An 18,347-nucleotide genomic window follows, 5' to 3' on the forward strand; every position below is an offset into this window, starting at 1 on the left:
CACACAGCTCTTCTCCATGCTGGGTAAAGTGAGGGTCTCTCATTGTCTCCCCTCCCTCTTCAAAAGGGTTTGAATTTGTGTCTCAGATCCACACAGGGTGGATCGGGGGGAGGGGTGACCGTTGGTTCTTTCTGCCAAAGGGAATCTGAGAAAATGACCCCTTGCCCTTTAGCTCCATGGGGGCTGGGGAGAGGTCGGGAGGAATGACTCCTGGTCCAATCTTTTTCTCCACAGGGGTTGAGAGGGGAAAAAAAAAGGACTCAAGGAATATGTGATGAGTGGGATTTCAGGCTTCTTCTGAAAAAGGAGCACATTTACCCACAGCCCCTGTAAGAAAAAAACCTGCCCTGGAGAAAAATGTAAATCCACTTCAAGCAAGAATGAGCCTCAACTCTGTGACCAAGAAATCAGGAAAGAGAATGGAAAAAATATAAGAAATAAATTTTAAAAAAATCAGGGACGTAAAGCAAAATCCGGGGGTGTCCTCTGAAGAGGTGTAATCAAGACTCCCTTATCAGTTGTAATGATGTTGATTAAAGAAAACAGTGCAGAAGTCAGCTCAACTATTTTTATTTTTAAATGGCATGATTTTTCCTTACAAATCTCCATGCTGAACATGGACAAATCGAAGGAAGATGTGGGTTGTTTAAAGACAATCAGGTTAAAAGGCATGGAGAAAAAAAATTCTAAATAACATGCTTGTTTGTTTTTCAATGGCATGTGCAGAAATCATTGGGAAATGGGAATGCTTATAAATAGAAATGAAAAATATGCAGAAGAGTTGCCCTCCAAATTTTAGCCAGTCTAGCCCCTACTCTGCTGAAGATCCACTTCTTGCACAATATCCACTCTAGTCAATAATATAGTGATAGGAATATAGGAATTGCCACATTGGACCAGTCTTGCAAGCTATTTCCAACAGTGGCCAGTTCTGTTTTAGAGGAAGATGCAAAACAAAACAAAACTATAGTAGGTGGTTACTTCCTGACCTCCATCAGCTAGAGGATGGTTTATATTCTAATGTATTTCTTTTTTAATGTTCAAATTGAAAATCAACCTCCCTTCCTACAAATGTCCTATTTACTTCCCACATTGGACTTCCCTATATTGTTTAGGCCAAAAGCTCTTCAGAGCAAGGACCATCTGTATTTTCTGTCATGTTGAGGGCAGAATATATTGTTAGTGTTTAACAAATAATACCAATGAGAGAGACTCTAAAGGTTCAGAGTTTGGGTTTGGTTTGGATCTGCAGCCTGAAGGTGGTCACATGTTTATTCAAAGCCTTTTGACCATTGTAACTTTGTGCTGGAAGTCTCAGCGGAATCATTTGTCCATGAGACTCGTACCATCACTACCATTTCAGGATGGAAATGCCTTCAGAACTGCCTTTGCCTTGTGATTTTCAGAGTCTGAAAGAGTGAATGGTATACATCAAAATGGGTGGGGGGAGGGAAATATATCCAGTTCCAGGTCTTTAAGGAGGTTTAAGTTTAGTTTTCTGAATAGGCTAAGGTTTGACAGCAGGAAGATAGGACTTATTTTTTCCAACTAGTTGCCCTTCTGCTCTGCTCATGTGTCCTTCCTGAACTGCCGTGCGCCAGAGAAAGTGGAGCTATGCCCTCATCCACTGCTATACCAGGCACTTGCTAGTCAAGATGTGTTTTTACAGTTACAGGGTTTCTACTGCCTTCTCTCATTTTTAATTTGCCATTTAAAAACAGCAAGATTTTGAATGAGACTCAGCTTCTCGTTCTCTCTCTCTCTTTTTTTTTTTTGGTTAATTAAATATAATCAAACCACACAAAATATCATAGGGTGGAAATCAAGAGAAGAAATTTAGAAGCCAAACTCCCCAATTAGGGAAGGAGTCTCTATACAGTTAGCTACCTTTTTCAATGAATCCGAAAGCCAGCTTATTGCTTGCTATTGAAAACCATGCCCCCAGCCCCACTCACGCATAAACACACACTCTAGGGGGTGACGCTTGTGATAATAGTTGGGAAGATAAAGTACCTGCACACCCGTTGATTTCATTTTGATGCTCTGGAAGCTTCAGGCTCATGACTGTGCTGTTTTCTCATTCCAGGCTTGATATATAAACTAAATATGCATAGGAGAGAAGAACATTTTCATCAAAAACACACTGTGCAACGTAGCCCATAAAGCAGAAATAGCACATTTACAACATAGCTGAGACTTTTTAAAAGCTCAGCTGAGTATCTGGACACTGATGCTTGGAGGAGAGTTGTGAAGGGGAGCACAGATATGATAGTGACAGCTCCTTTGCACTAGACAAGGCCTGCAGCTACAGCACCATGTACTAGAACTGGAGCTATGGCTCTCTTTGTTCCAAGGGGTGAAAATATATGGGAAAGAGAAAGCGGTTCAAAGAATGATTATTGTAGATGCTTGGAAATTGTGTATGGCCACACTGAAGGTCAGAAAGCTTGTTGCATTCTCCAGTCCAGACTCAATTAGCATTTGATTTCTAGAAGCATGGCAATCTTGTACATTCTTTTCACTAAGAGCGTGTGTTCTATATTCATAGGAAATCAAAGTTGTATAATGTTTAAATTTCAGCTGCATGCTTTGTAGAATTAATTTAACTAGTCAAGACAAAACTACTTTTAAATAATATTAAACTGACAAAAACATGGAACACACAGGGATGTGAGAGTTCATTCCTTACCTGCTGGAACTAGATTCCTAATCTGCCCACTGGTGTCATTGGAGGGTCCTGAGATACCAAGTGATGGCCTATGCTAGAACTGCTTAAACTATTAGTCAGGAATAATTCCGTGGAGGTCTCAGCCTTTTCCATAATGCAACCCCCTTTCCTCACACTAAGACCCACCCCCTTTTTGATCCAGGATACAGCTGCCACTCCTCTCCCATTTAGTACTATGGGCAGCAGAGTGGGCACTCACAACCTCCTGTTACCTGCAGGCTGATAACCCCTGGAATAGTTTATTCCGTGGGTTCAGCCCATTTTTCTCATCACTTTGATTCTGAAGGATTTCTTCATCAGTTGCGACTGTTTGCTAGTTGGGGAACAATTTCAGGGAATTGTTCTTTGACTATTCACTCCACGCTAGCCACAGTGGGTGACTTGTCACATGGCCTGGTTTATACTTTGTGATTGGGCGACTGAAATTCTGTAAACAGGAAACTATGGAATGACAGCTAAATTCTCTTGTACACATACAAGTACCCTATTAGCATACAAATGCAAGTATTCATAGGAAGAACAATTATTCCCCAATTAAAATCCCGTTCACACAAATGTGTGCAAATAGAGAAGAAAAAGGGGCATGAAAAAGGGTTGGCTCATTTGGAGTGGGATTTTTCAGTTAATATGTTTGTGAATGTATTTCCCCAGTATTTGTGCAAGCTCTGCTATATACCAGGGGCTCCCTTACATAAAGCCAATACAGTATTACGGTATTCTACAGCCTTGGTTCAAAGCACAACTTCCAGTAATGTTCTTAAGGTGTTTGGAGTCTTTTCTGTAGAATGCTGTATTGCTTTTATTTGGAAAGGAGAAATTCTCCTCTCACTGTCAATATATGTCCTTGGGCAAGGTTCACACATATTGTGCAAAGTCAGAGTAAATTAGCTTTGCGTGGAGGAGGATGGCAGCGCAGGGTTTGTGAAGACTTCCTCTTAGAATCATAGAATATCAGGGTTGGAAGGGACCTCAGGAGGTCATCTAGTTCAACCCCCTGCTCAAAGCAGGACCAATCCCCAAAGCAGGACCAAATCATCCCAGCCAGGGCTTTGTCAAGCCTGGCCTTAAAAACTGGTAAGGAAGAAGATTCCACCTCCTCCCTAGGTAACGCATTCCAGTGTTTCACCACCCTCCTAGTGAAAAAGTTTTTCCTAATATCCAACCTAAACCTCCCCCACTGCAACTTGAGACCATTACTCCTCATTCTGTCATCTGCTACCACTGAGAACAGTCTAGATCCATCCTCTTTGGAACCCCCTTTCAGATAGTTGAAAGCAGCTATCAAATCCCCCCCTCATTCTTTTCTTCAGACTAAACAATCCCAGTTCCCTCAGCCTCTCCTCATAAGTCGTGTGTTCCAGTCCCCTAATCATTTTTGTTGCCCTCTGCTGGATGCTTTCCAATTTTTTTCACATCCTTCTTGTAGTGTGGAGTTCAAAACTGGACACAGTACTCCAGATGAGGCCTCACCAATGTCTAATAGAGGGAAACGATCACATCCCTCGATCTGCTGGCAATGCCCCTACTTATACATCCCAAAATGCCATTGGCCTTCTTGGCAACAAGGGCACACTGTTGACTCATATCCAGCTTCTCCTCCGCTGTAACCCCTAGGTCCTTTTCTGCAGAACTGCTGCCTAGCCATTCGGTCCCTAGTCTGTAGCGGTGCATAGGATTCTTCCATCCTAAGTGCAGGACTCTCACTTGTCCTTGTTGAATCTCATCAGATTTCTTTTGGCCCAATCCTCTTATTTGTCTAGGTCCCTCTGTATCTTATCCCTACCCTCCAGTGTATCTACCTCTCCTCCCAGTTTAGTGTCATCTGCAAACTTGCTGAGGGTGCAATCCACACTATCCTCCGGATCATTAATGAAGATATTGAACAAAACCAGCCCCAGGACCAACCGTTGGGGCACTCCACTTGATACCGGCTGCCAACTAGACACGAAGCCATTGATCACTACCCATTGAGCTCGACAATCTAGCCAGCTTTCTATCCACCTTATAGTCCATTCATCCAGCCCATAGTTCTTTAACTTGCTGGCACGAATACTGTGGAAGACTTTATCAAAAGCTTTGCTAAAGTCAAGGAACAATACATCCACTGCTTTCCCCTCATCCACAGAACCAGTTATCTCATCATAGAAGGCAAATAGATTAGTCAGGCATGACTTGCCCTTGGTGTATCCATGCTGACTGTTCCTGATCACTTTCCTCTCCTCTAAGTGCTTCAGAATTGATTCCTTGAGGACCTGCTCCATGATTTTTCCAGGGACTCAGGTGAGGCTGACTGGCCTGTAGTTTCCCGGATCCTCCTTCTTCCCTTTTTTAAAGATGGGCACTACATTAGCCTTTTTCCAGTCACCCGGGACCTCCCCCGATCACCATGAGTTTTCAAAGATAATCACCAATGGCTCCGCAATCACATCCGCCAACTCCTTTAGCACTCTCAGATGCAGTGCATCCGGCCCCCTGGACTTGTGCTCATCCAGCTTTTCCAAATAGTCCTGAACCACTTCTTTCTCCACAGAGGGCTGGTCACTTCCTCCCCATGCTGTGCTGCCCAGTGCAGTAATCTGGGAGCTGACCTTGTTCGTGAAGACAGAGGCAAAAAAAGCATTGAGTACATTAGTTTTTTCCACATCCTCTGTCACTAGGTTGCCTCCCTCATTCAGTAAGGGGTCCACACTTTCCTTGACTTTCTTCTTGTTGCTAACATACCTGAAGAAACCCATCCTGTTATTCTTAACATCTCTTGCTAGCTGCAACTTCAAGTGTGATTTGGCCTTCCTGATTTCACTTCTGCATGCCTGAGCAATATGTTTATACTCTTCCCTGGTCATTTGTCCAATCTTCCACTTCTTGTAAGCTTCTTTTTTGTGTTTAAGATCAGCAAGTATTTCACTGTTAAGCCAAGCTGGTCGCCTGCCATATTTACTATTCTTTCTACACATCGGGATGGTTTGCCCTGTAACCTCAATAAGGATTCTTTAAAATACAGCCAGCTCTCCTGGACTCCTTTCCCCCTCATGTTATTCTCCCAGGGAATCCTGCCCATCAGTTCCCTGAGGGAGTCAAAGTCCAGGGTCTGTATTCTGCTGCTCTTCTTTCTTCCTTGTGTCAGGATCCTGAACTTGACCATCTCATGGTCACTGCCTCCCAGATTCCCATCCACTTTTGCTTCCCTTACTAATTCTTCCCAGTTTGTGAGCAGCAGGTCAAGAAGAGCTCTGCCCCTAGTTGGTTCCTCTAGCACTTGCACCAGGAAATTGTCCCCTACACTTTCCAAAAACTTCCTGGATTGTCTGTGCACTGCTGTATTGCTCTCCCAGCAGATATCAGGGAGATTGAAGCCTCCCATGTGAACCAGGGCCTGCAATCTAGTAACTTCCGTTAGTTGCTGAAAGAAAGCCTCGTCCACCTCATCCCCCTGGTCTGGTGCTCTATAGCAGACTCCCACCACAACTTCACCCGTGTTGCTCACGCTTCTAAACTTAATCCAGAGACTCTAAGGTTTTTCTGCAGTTTCATACCAAAGCTCTGAGCAGTCATACTGCTTTCTTACATACAATGCAACTCCCGCACCTTTTCTGCCCTGCCTGTCATTCCTGAACAGTTTATATCCATCCATTACAGTACTCCAGTCATGTGAGTTATCCCACCAAGTTTCTGTTATTCCAGTCACATCATAATTCCTTGACTATGCCAGGACTTCCAGTTCTTCCTGCTTGTTTCCCAGGCTTCTTGCATTTGTGTACAGACGCTTGAGATAACTCGATGATCGTCCCTCTTTCTCAGCATGAGGCAGGAGCCCTCCCCTCTCATGCTCTCCTGCTCTTGCTTCCTTCCTGTATCCCACGTCCCCACTTACCTCAGGGCTTTGGTCTCCTTCCCCTGGTGAATCTAGTTTAAAGCCCTCTTCACTAGGTTAGCCAGCGTGCTTGCAAAGATGCTCTTCCCTCTCTTCGTTAGGTGGAGCCCGTCTCTGCCTAGCATTCCTCCTTCTTGGAGCACCATCCCATGGTCAAAGAATCCAAAGCCTTCTCTCAGACACCAGTGGAGAGAACTATAGTGGGTGTGACTTGCTTTCCGAGTAGGTTTTATGGCCAATAGCCTCTTGCAATTTGCAAATTTACTAATGACATTCCCAACCCCTCTACCCTCACCATGCACTTCTATAGAGTGGGCTGGGGAGGCCTCCTGGCTGTTAAGGGTGCGGCCTACTGTATAGGTCACTGGACTTCGGAGATGTAGGCTCAATTCAAACCTCAACCATTGGTTTGCTAGGTGACCTTGGGCAAGTCCCTTTCCTCGTCATGCCTCAGTTTCCCCATATGTAAAATGGGGAAGATAATACTGACCTCCTTTGTAAAGTTCTTTGAAATTTATAAATGAAAAATGTTATACAAGAGTTGGCTGTTAAAATCCTCTGCTTCTACCCATTATCCTGCATACAGCTGAACTATAGTAATTCCACTGACCTTTGGCCATCTGGGAGTCAGAAAAGTATTTCACCAATTATTATTAATGGGGCTTATGCTTGCAGCCAGGAAGAAAACTTGGGGCTGATTCAAAGCCCTTTGAAGTCCAGGGGAGTTTTTCTATTGACTTCAAGTGGGCTTTGGATCAGGCCCTATATGGACTATATTATCTGAGCAATACAGATGGAATGAAAAATAGAATGGCAATAATGTGGTCAAAAATGCAGCTATAACTAGCTACTATAAATTGCCACTCCATCACTGACTGGTTTCCCCAACTTTAATTCCCTTGATATGTGGTTTCTCTGTCAAAACGTTTCCTAGAAATGAATAAGATATTTGAAACCTCAGCAGCATAGTTATTTATTTGAGATCATGTAAATACATACCTATATGAAAGTGGGGTTTGTTAATTATGCATTCTTGAGTAATAATGGCTTCTTTGTACCAGTGGCGGATTTAGAGTTAGTGAGGCCATGTGTGCAGCTTCATTTTCAGACCCCCCTCGGGACCCAGCCAAGAAAAAGAACATTCTCTCTTATCTCCAACTCCCATTTTTCATTCTTTTTTTCTTCATCCTCCTCCTATATTATAAGTAATGGGAAGTAAATGAAAATAAAGTGAGGTACCTTGATTGGGGCAGGAGGTTGGGGTGTAGGACAGGGAGCAGAGGGCGACTTGTGGGCTGGGGCAGGGGGTTGGGGTGCAGGAGGGGAGCAGGGGAGTGGTGTTTACCTTGGGCAGCATAGCTCCCAAAGTGACCAGCACACACACCCCTCTGGCAGAGGCTCCTAAGTGTGGGGACCAGGGGGTCTCCATGCACTGCTGCCCGCAGGCACCACCCCTGCAGCTCCCATTGGCTGCACTTCCTGCCAATGGTAGCTGCAGAGTCAGTTCTCGGGGTGGGGGCAGCACACTGAGACGCCTTCCCCCCAGGGGCCACAGGGACATGCTGGCCACATCCATGAACAAAGCGATGAGAAGGGAGGGAGGCAAAGCAGGCAGGGAGCCACCTTAGCCCAGCTGCTGGCACATCTCTGTGCATCCCTTGGAGGAGGGAACAGCAGCTCGACCAGAGTGGGGGCAGCACACAGAGCCGCCCCCCCCGTCCCCACCACAACCAGGGGCATGCAGAGACATGCCAGCAGCTGGCCACTTCCGGGAGCAGCATGGGGCCACCAGCCACGGCATGCAGGCAGCCTGCCTGCCTGCCTGAGCCCTGTTGCACCACCAGCCAGGACTCAGGACAGGTTGTCAGATATTTGTCCTGCATTGTGGGGGCCCCTTTGTCGTTGGAAGCCCATGCCACCACATGGTTTGTTTCATGGTAAATCCGCTCCTGCTTTGTACCCATGACAGCTAGCCAGATGTGTACAGATTTTGGGTGGATACATCACTTTCTTAATCTGCAGACACATTTTATTGATGTGAAAGACCATATGGCCTATCGGGTAAATGTGTACATAGTATAGTACAACAATTCTGAACCATGATAATATTTATCAAACACGTGATACTAGGGCTGAAAGAGTCAATATAGCCTCTTATCTAAGCCTGCATTTTGGTATACATGCTACCTCTTCAAACATGAAGCATTTACATAGCAAACAAATTTCTTGGTGAAACCATAGAATCATAGAATATCAGGTTGGAAGGGACCTCAGGAGGTCATCTAGTCCGACCCCCTGCTCAAAGCAGGACCAATCCCCAATTTTTGCCCCAGATCCCTAAATGGCCCCCTCAAGGATTGAACTCACAACCCTGGGTTTAGCAGGCCAATGCTCAAACCACTGAGCTATCCCTCCCCCATATTTAGACAGTTTTTGTAAAAGTGAATTTTTGACGAGACATTTATTAAGATCCATTGGACATAGTGTGGTGCATGAACGACTTTGGGAAATACTTAGTATTTAGCTGATGGACTGTAAGGAACTCTGAAGGCGCTTTTAGGCTTTTATCAGCTAAACGCATTTTTGCTATGCAGAGCGAATTTGAAAAAGCAAAATATTTGCTGAATTATTCGCCATGCTGGACTTCTTGGTGTGCTTAGAACCACAGCATCCTTAGGCACCAAGATGATGAAAATAACATGGTGTCTGCCATGATACCTTAAAACTGTTAGAGTTGAGATAAGCCATTGCACCGTTGCCCTCCAGCACCAGAGAAAATCCCTCAATGGAGAAGACTTTGGCTGGGGTCTTGAAAGCATTGTGTGTTGGTTAGAAGGAGTAGTATAAGGGGCCTACCAGAAATCAAATATATTCCCTGCCCTCGACCCCCTCAGGCCCCGCCCACCTGTCACCCTAATACCCGCCCTCTGGGGGTATTACTTCCAGGGTCAAGATGGACACATGACTGGAAGCAACGGGTGGCATGTGACCCCTCTAAGAATTTCTCCCATTGCCCTCTACTAATCAGGTTGGTTTTCAACCCCCTGTAGCACTGCTCCCGAGAGGAGATTTGACCAATTGAGGGAAGTTCTGGGGCAGGGTGACCTACCCAGAAGAGTGTCATGTGACCCCTCTAAGAACTCCCCCTACCACCCTCTACCAGCTGAGCACAGCACTGCTCCTGGAAGTTCCAGTGCTGCACAGAAGAGGCCATTTCATTCGAAGAACACGCGTTTTAGAAATCATGGAAATGCTGAGAGGAAACATGAACTCCTTCACCACCCCTGTGAGAACTTAGGACTTTGTTTTAGCTCTGAGGGCCTTCAACCACCTGCAGAGAAAGTGCTACAGAAGCGACAGTTCAAGTGAGGAGGAGGGAGCATCCAAGGGGAGTCCTTTGTTCCAGCCGTTGATGGATATGCCGGAACCCGACCCCGAAACCCAACCGTTCTGAGGAAGACTGACGAGCATGATGGCCTCTCATCGTTCACCTCCCTGGACTCTCTCCAAGTTGTTCACATCCTCTCTGTAGTGAAGGGCACACAACTGGATGCAATATTCCAGATGTGGCCTCACCAGTGCTGAATAGACGGGAATAATCACTTCCCTCGATCTGCTGGCAATGCTCCTACTAATGCAGCCCAATATGCCATTAGCCTTCTTGGCAACAAGGACACACTGTTGACTCATATACAGCTTCTCATCTACTGTAATCCCTAGGTCATTTTCTCCAGAATTGTTGCTTAGCCAGTTGGTCCCCAGCCTGTAGCAGTGCATGGGATTCTTCTATCCTAAGTGCAGGAGTCTGCACTTGTCCTTGTTGAATCTCATCAGATTTCTTTTGGCCGAATCCTCCAATTTGTCTAGGTCACTCTGGACCCTATCCCTATGCTCCAGCATATCTACCTCTTCCCCCTTCAGCTCAGTGTCATCACGAACTTGCTGAGGGTACTATCCATCCCATCATCCAGATCATTAATGAAGATGTTGAACAAAACCGGCCCCAGGACCAACTCCTGGAGCACTCCACTTGATACTGGCTGCCAACTAGACATCAAGCTGTTGATCACTACCCATTGAGCCCGATGATCTATCCAGCTTTCTATCCAGCTTACAGTCCATTCATCCAATCCATACTTCTTTGACTTGCTGGCAAGAATACTGTGGGAGACCATATCAAAAGCTTTGCTAAAGTCAAAGTATATCACATCCATCACTTTTCCCATATCCACAGAGCCAGTTTTGTCATCATAGAAGGCAATCAGGTTGGTCAGGCATGACTTGCTTCTGATGAATCCATGATGACTGTTCCTGATCACCTTCCTCTCCTCCAAATGCTTCAAAATGGATTCCTTGAGGACCTGGTTGCAAAACCATTGGTTTGTTTTGTTTCAAACAGGGTTTTTTTTACTCTGCAAAATGTGATGTGTGTTTTTAAAATGGGTTGTTTTAAAATTAGTTTTAATATTTAAATTGTTGGTGGTGATTCAGGCGGCCTATGCTAGAGATAAGTGTGGGTTTTTTAAAATATTTGGTTGAAAACTCTTGGTTCGGTGTGTTTAAAACTGCTGAGTTGGTTTTTGTGTGTGTATGTGTTCGGGGTCTGCGCAAGACATAGGAGTGGATTTTTTTTTAAAGTATATGGTTGCAAACTGTTGGTTTGGTTTGTTCCAAACTAATGGGGTTTTTTTACTCTGCAAAATGTGATGTGTTCTTAAAATGGGTTGTTTTAAAATCAGTTAGTGTTTAAATTGTTGTTGGTGATTTAGGCGGCCTGTGCAAGACATAGTTATGGTGGGGGGATTTAAAAAGTATTTTATTGCACATTTTGTTTTTGGGTGCATGGTGGAAATGTGCTTGTATTAAAAAATGTCTAGGTTTTAGAGAAACACTAGTGGTAGAAATAAACTAAAACCTATGTTTGTTGTACAGCCTGAAATGGATTATTTTGTTTTAAAGCTGTGATTTTTTAAATAGAAACACCCTAATGAGTATTTTATTTTTTAAGTTTACAAGACAGTTTCATGTGTTTTATAATAATAATATTGTATGCTCCACAATACGATCAAAATATGAGAGATCCTTAGACCAGAGGGTAAACAAGCTCAAAAGAAAAAGGAAAATTCACCAGCATCAACGGCTGATGGATGGATGAATCCCAATAAATATAAATTTTTTAAATATAATGGTTTGATTATTTGATGAGGTTTTGTATTTTAAGCAAATACATAGGTGTGGGTAAGAAAGATGTTAAGTTTTGTAAAATGTTTATTTGGTGCTAAATTGGAATCTCTCTGTTTTTCTTAATCAGATATGGGCAGCTCTCCTGACAATGCTGTAGTCAGAGCTACAGGGACTCCTCCACCAGAACCAGAAATCTGCTCTGAGACCTTTAACAACAACAACGCCAATGCAAAACAGCACAAGAGTGCAGACAAAGCACCAGGGCAGTCCATAGCTCATATATGTCAAAACCAAGGACAAAACAAAGGACTCTGGTAAAAAGCAACCACAACTCCAATTCCTCAGCGGTCAAGACAAACACCAAACCCTGAGAAAACTGTGAGTGAAAACACACACATTCACAAACCCGGAGCATGTGCTTTAGGGGTTGTGAATGTGAGCAAAAACACACACATTCACAAACCCAGAGCTTGGGCTTTAGAGGTTGTGTATGTGAACAAAAACACACACATTCACAAATCCGGAGCATGTGCTTTAGGGGTTTTGAATGTGAACAAAAACACACATATTCACAAACCCGGAGCACATACTATAGGGAAAAACCAAGGACTGAAACTCCTGTGGTGCTGGGGTATCTCATGACTTATCTGAAAATTATTACGAACCATTCTCCCAACACAATAAGCTCGGCACAGCTCTTCAGTATTCTAAAAAGATTTAGGGAAAATATGATGCTTTGTTCAGAAAGCTGATGGATGTTGTATCTTTAGAGGTTCTAAAGGAAAGAAGGACTGGAAACAACATCAAAAATATAAAAGCTCTTGCGGGTGACTTTTTGAAAAATACTTCAATTTTTCCAGAGGGTGGCTCTGAGCAGGCTGACTAGTCATGAAAAGGGGCATCCTGAAGGGTACCAACTAAGGTGTAAACAAAAGGGGAGGAAGCATTTGGGGGATAAACAGACAGCTGCCCAAAATTTATGGGCCAGGGTTGCTGTACAATTTTTTTAAAAGGGTAAAGAGCTGATGAGGAGAAAAAAAACAAAAAAAGAGATGCCCCCTATTGGAGGCTCTCAAATGGTGTGTCTGAGAATGGGGAGGCAGAATCTGATCTGCAGGGTGGTAGTGACTCTCACACAGAGTCTGATATCAAAAATTCCCCAGAAGGTTCTCGAGATGGGCCCGTGTACTCCTGATGATCCTTGCGGTGGCCCCTCAGAGTCTGACTCTCAAATAGCGTCTGACATAGAAGATGCAGCTGATGGTACCATAGAGGAACCCCAAAGTAACCCTGAAAATGCAGATGCAGACCCCCAAACATACATGTATATGGAGCGAGAGAGAAGTTGGCAATGGGAATTACCTACATTTGGGGGTTCGGTGTATTCTGAGAAATTTCATTTTGTCAATCTTGAGCGCATAAACTCAGCTTAGCAGGTCACTGAAGCCATACACAGGGGATACCGTTAGTTCTCAAAGACGTTAACAGTAGGGTAGTCCCCTGATGATTACATTCAGTTACGTTTAGAGAGTCGTAATTTAACCAACCCTTTGTTTTCAGTTAGACAGTTACTGAGGGAAAAGATGTGCATAGAACTGATAAGTCAGGGTAGTAAACTAATGTGTGTGGAAGTTAAGGCCCTGGGCATTTGTTTTATAAACTCTTTAAACTTCTTGGCCATGAAGCTTAGCAAGCTCCCACAAGCAATGGGGTTTTAAGATTGCAAAGGGTATTTCCCACTTTTTTTTAACACTTTAGAAAACCAAAATTACCTGGGGCCTATGCCCAGGATGGTGCATTATGGCGTAGACAGCATAATGCCCAGGGAGAAAGCAGAATTTCTTTACTGGTATTGGGACAACAAATATGAGACATTTGACTTGCAGAAAGAGCTCACGTATTATTGTCAGCAGGCTGTCAAAATTTTGAGATGGGCCTGTATCCTGTACAGAGAAGAGATCATGAGAATGACAGAGACAGGAGATATTGTAGAGAGGCGCCCTGGTAAATTCACAGAAGTAAAATTATGTATAGATCTTTGCCGGTACATAACACTGGCATCTGTCTGCATGGCTATGTACAGGTTTATGTTTTTGCAGCCTAACACAGTAGTTCTTCTCCCTCCAGACTACTATCACAGGCAGAAAAAGAGATATTTGACCCCTTCTATTCAGTGGCTGTTGTATACTGCTCACAAAGAAAATATACAGATACAGCATGCTTTACAGGGTGGGGAATTACAGGTAGGCCCCTAATTTCTAGACCAGGGGTGGGCAAACTTTTTGGGCCAAGGGCCACATCTGGGTGGGGAAATTGTATGCAGGGCCGGAGCAGGGGGTTGGGGTGCGGGAGGGAGTGCGGGATGTGGGAGGGGGTGCAGTGTGCAGGAACAGGCTCAGGGCAAGTCTTGGGGCAGAGGAGGGATGCTGAGTGTATGAGGGGGCTCAGGGAATGGGGTTGGGCTGCAGGAGGGGTGCAGACTGTGGGAGAGAGCTCAGGGCAGGGGGTTGGGGTGCAGGGTGTGACAGGGGGCTCAGGGCAGGAAGTTGGATGCAGGAGGGGTGCAGGGTGTGGTGGGGGCTCAGGACAGGGAGTTGGAGTGCAGGAGGGGTGTGAGGTGCAGGGAGGGGGCTTAGGGCAGGGAATTGGGGGGCAAGGTGCAGGAGGGGTTCGGACTCTGGCCCGGCGCTGCTTGCCTAAAGTGGCTCCGGGGTGGCAGCTGTGTGCACCAGGGCCAGGGCAGGATCCCTGCCTGCCTGTCCTGGCCCCACACCACACTGCTCCAGGAAGCAGCCGGAACCACGACCCTGCATGGATCCTGGGGAAAGGTGGGGCACAGGGCTCCGCACGCTGCCCTTGCCGCACCTCCATGTACCTCCCCCGAAGCTCCCATTGGCCGCAGTTCCCCATTCCCAGCCATCGGGAGCTGTGGGGAGTGGTGCCTGGAGGCAAAGGCAATGCAGAGAGCACACCCCAACCCCGGGGCCTCAGGGACGTGGTGCCGGCCACTTCTGAGAGCAGCACAGGGCCTGCGGCACCACGGGGGGCAATCCCGCAGGCCCGATCCAAAGCCCTGATGGGCCAGCTCCGGCCCACGGGCCGTAGTTTTCCCACCCCTGTTCTAGATGGTTACGCCATCATTGATGGGGTATGCACAGCCTTTGAGTTTAAGGGTGTTTTTTCCATGGCTGTGTCACCTGTTATTGTGAAAAAGCACAGAACCCTATGGGGACAACTCTTGGGTTTCTTTATTACAAGACGCAGGTCAAGACCGACTATCTGAAAAGACTTGGTTATGTAGTCAAGACCCTCTGGGAGCACGAGTGGGTGGTGATGATAGAAACAGATAGGGAGCATGCAGATTTCTTAAACAAAGCCCAGTGGCCTCAACTTCTTGTGCCTAGAGATGCTCTTTTTGGTGGGAGGACGAATGCTATGCACCTATATTACAAACCTAACGCCAGTGAAGAAATCCTCTATTATGATTTTACCAGCCTGTACCCTTTCATAAAGAAAACCATATACCACCGTATTGGACACCACAATATAGTTCATGACAAATTTGGACCTCTCGCAAATTATTTTGGAATTGCGAAAGTTAAAGTGTACTCTCCTTGAGGCCTTTTTTTCCCCCATTGTTACCCGTCAGAGTGAGTGGCAAATGTATGTTCCCGCTATACCAAGCCTGTGTGTAAACCAAGCAGCAGGAGACGTGCACCCATACTGATGGGAAGAGGGCCATCTTGGGGACTTGGTGCACCTGATGGAATTGAACACGTCCATAGCAAGGGGGTAAGCGGTGGCTAAAATCTCTGAAACCTGGCATTTTGAAGAAAAATTTGACAAACTCTTTTCAGAGTACATAAAATTACATCTCCGCCAGAAACAAGAGGCTTCAGGGTATCCCAGCTGGTGTGCAGATGAAGAAAAACAAAATAAATATGTTAACGATTTCTACCAGAAAGGTGGTGTATGTTTACGCCAACATGAGAACATTTTTAAACCCCACTAAGCGCCAAAATCGCTAAGCTGTTTTTAAATTCTCTCTGGGGTAAATTCGGCCAAAGAACAAACCTACCCAATACCAGCATTGTGAGAGACCCTGACAAACACTTTCAGTGCCTGTTTTCCCACCGATACGAGGTTTCATCCTGTGAGTTTATCTATCTATGATGAAACAGCGTGCGTTTCTTGGAAGCATGCAAAAGACCACTACTCAGTCTCTGGTAATACCAACATCTTCATAGCCTGTTTCACCACTGCTTATGCCTGCTTAGAACTATACATCCTGCTACACAGGCTGCAAGAGCAGTGCCTGTACCACGCCACTGACTCGGTGATATTTGTGAAAAGGTGGGTGACTGGAACCCTCCTCTAGGGATTATTTAGGGGACCTCACAAGTGAGATCCTGCCACATCAAACACATCACTGAGTTTGTGTTAGCCGGCTTGAAAACATACGGTACAAGCTGTCAGGAGGAAAGGCCTGTATGAAAGTCAAAGGGATTACCCTGAACGTAGCAAACTGAAAAGATCAACTTTGACAGTTTGAAAAATCTAGTCCTGGACTATAGTGCGGCCCTGGGAGAGAACACCCCAAAAAAAGATAGAGGTGCAGCAGCCCTCTATTGTAAAGAGCAAAAATCAGTGCCAAATAGAGACAAAGACCTTTAAGAAAACACAGGAAGTAATTTACAACAAGAGGGTCCTCGGAGAGGGGTTTAAAACCCTGCCCCATGGCTTTTGAAAATGGATACGAGGTGGATACACCCCTTTTCTGTAATTCTCACAGGATCTAGCAACTGCAGGAAAAAGTTAATTTATAAAAAAATGTATTGGATAATGCCGAACGAACGTTGTCTGTTATGCCTGAGAACATTATGTGGTGTTACAGTTGCTGGCAACCTCTGTATAAAGAACTCCTAGATAAATATCCCTTTATCAGTTTTGTGGAGGGGCTGCCTGAGGCTTTTGATGATGATTGTTTGTTTCCTACCAATAAAGTAAATATGATTATCATAGATGATCTGATGAACTCTGCTTGTGAAAGCGATGAAATCGAGAAAGCCTTTAGCAAGTACGTGCATCACAGGAACCTGAGCATTATGTATATAGTTCAGAACTTATTTTGTCAGGGAAAAAAGAGTTGCATGATTAACCTAAACACAAAGTACATGGTTCTGTTCAAAAACCCCAGGGATAAATTACAAATCGCTATGTTTGCTTAGCAAATGTACCCCGGCAAAGCACAATTCTTTCTAGAAGCTTTTAAGGATGATACCAAAAGACCTTATGGCTACCTGGTGGTGGATTTAAATGCTTCCACACCAGAAGTTTATAGACTAAGAACCAATCTTTTCCCTCCAGACTGGCCAGTGGTTTATACTTTGAAAAGAACAGCAGCTGGGTATAAAAAGAGATGAATTATCTTTTTAACAGCCAGAGTTGCTGACCGAAAACATGTCTAGCTGCATGAAGAAAAAATTACTTAGCAAATTGTCCCCACAGCAAAGGAAGGCTATACTGTGTTCGGCCTCTGATGATTTAATAGTGGCCATTTCAGAAATAGCACTCAATACCTTAAAAGGAAATGTACTTTTGACACAGAATCAAGTGTGTGCGCTGAAAAAGAGATGCACACTTATAAAAACTTTGTGTAATAAAAGGGTTTCACTTAAAAGAAAGAAGCATCTGGTGAAGCAGTCTGCGGGGTTTATCAGACCTCTGTTAAGTTTTGCTATCCCTCTGATAACGGGGCTTTTGACTAATCGATAATGGAGTATGAAGAAAAAATTTACCTGGTGCCCAGCCACCAGTTGGAGCAATTAAGGGCTCCCTCTCTGGCGGAGGAAAAATATCAGAATGACCGCAACTCGCTTACTGGATGCTGAAATGAAGTCTATTCTTCAAAGGACCGACTTAGTCGAATACAAAAAGGCTAAACTTTACAGCGCTGTGCTTCAAAGATACCTAGCATACATGAAGCAGAGTGATGTGAATAAAGGGAAAATAAGTTTGTTTCTACTGGAACAGGAACAGAGTGTGACTGCCAAACCCCAGAAACACCAAAGACCTCAGACTCTGTTGCTCAGGAGGTGCTGGATAATGTGAATAAGCGTTATAAGAAAAATGCATTAGTATTGCTAAATAAGCTGGGCCTGGATAAAAATATATCTTCATGGAACGATAAAGGGGTTTTGTGTACAAAGGCTTGGTGGTTAATGGCTCTAACATGCGTGACTTAATCGGGGCCGTCACCCAGATGCACTCTGTTCCTAGCAGACATGTACCTAAAGGGTGGGATGTGTTTATGAATGCCATGGCAGAACTGAACGTACCACCTTCCGTCATGGGCAACGTGGCCTACAGAGATCTTTTGGAAAGCCTCAAGGCCTCGACCGCTGACACTGGGGTTGATCAAGAAATACTGACCCCTTTTTTGCCATCTAAAAAGTGAAAATTGGCTAAAAGACCCGAATGGCTCAGTGTGTAATGTTTTTCATGTTCTAAAAAAAAAAAATAAATTTAAAACTGGTCATGTTTTGCTTTAAATAAAACATTTCT

The sequence above is a fragment of the Dermochelys coriacea genome, chromosome 2 (genome assembly GCF_009764565.3).
Source record: "Dermochelys coriacea isolate rDerCor1 chromosome 2, rDerCor1.pri.v4, whole genome shotgun sequence".
Classification (NCBI taxonomy): Eukaryota; Metazoa; Chordata; order Testudines; family Dermochelyidae; genus Dermochelys; species Dermochelys coriacea.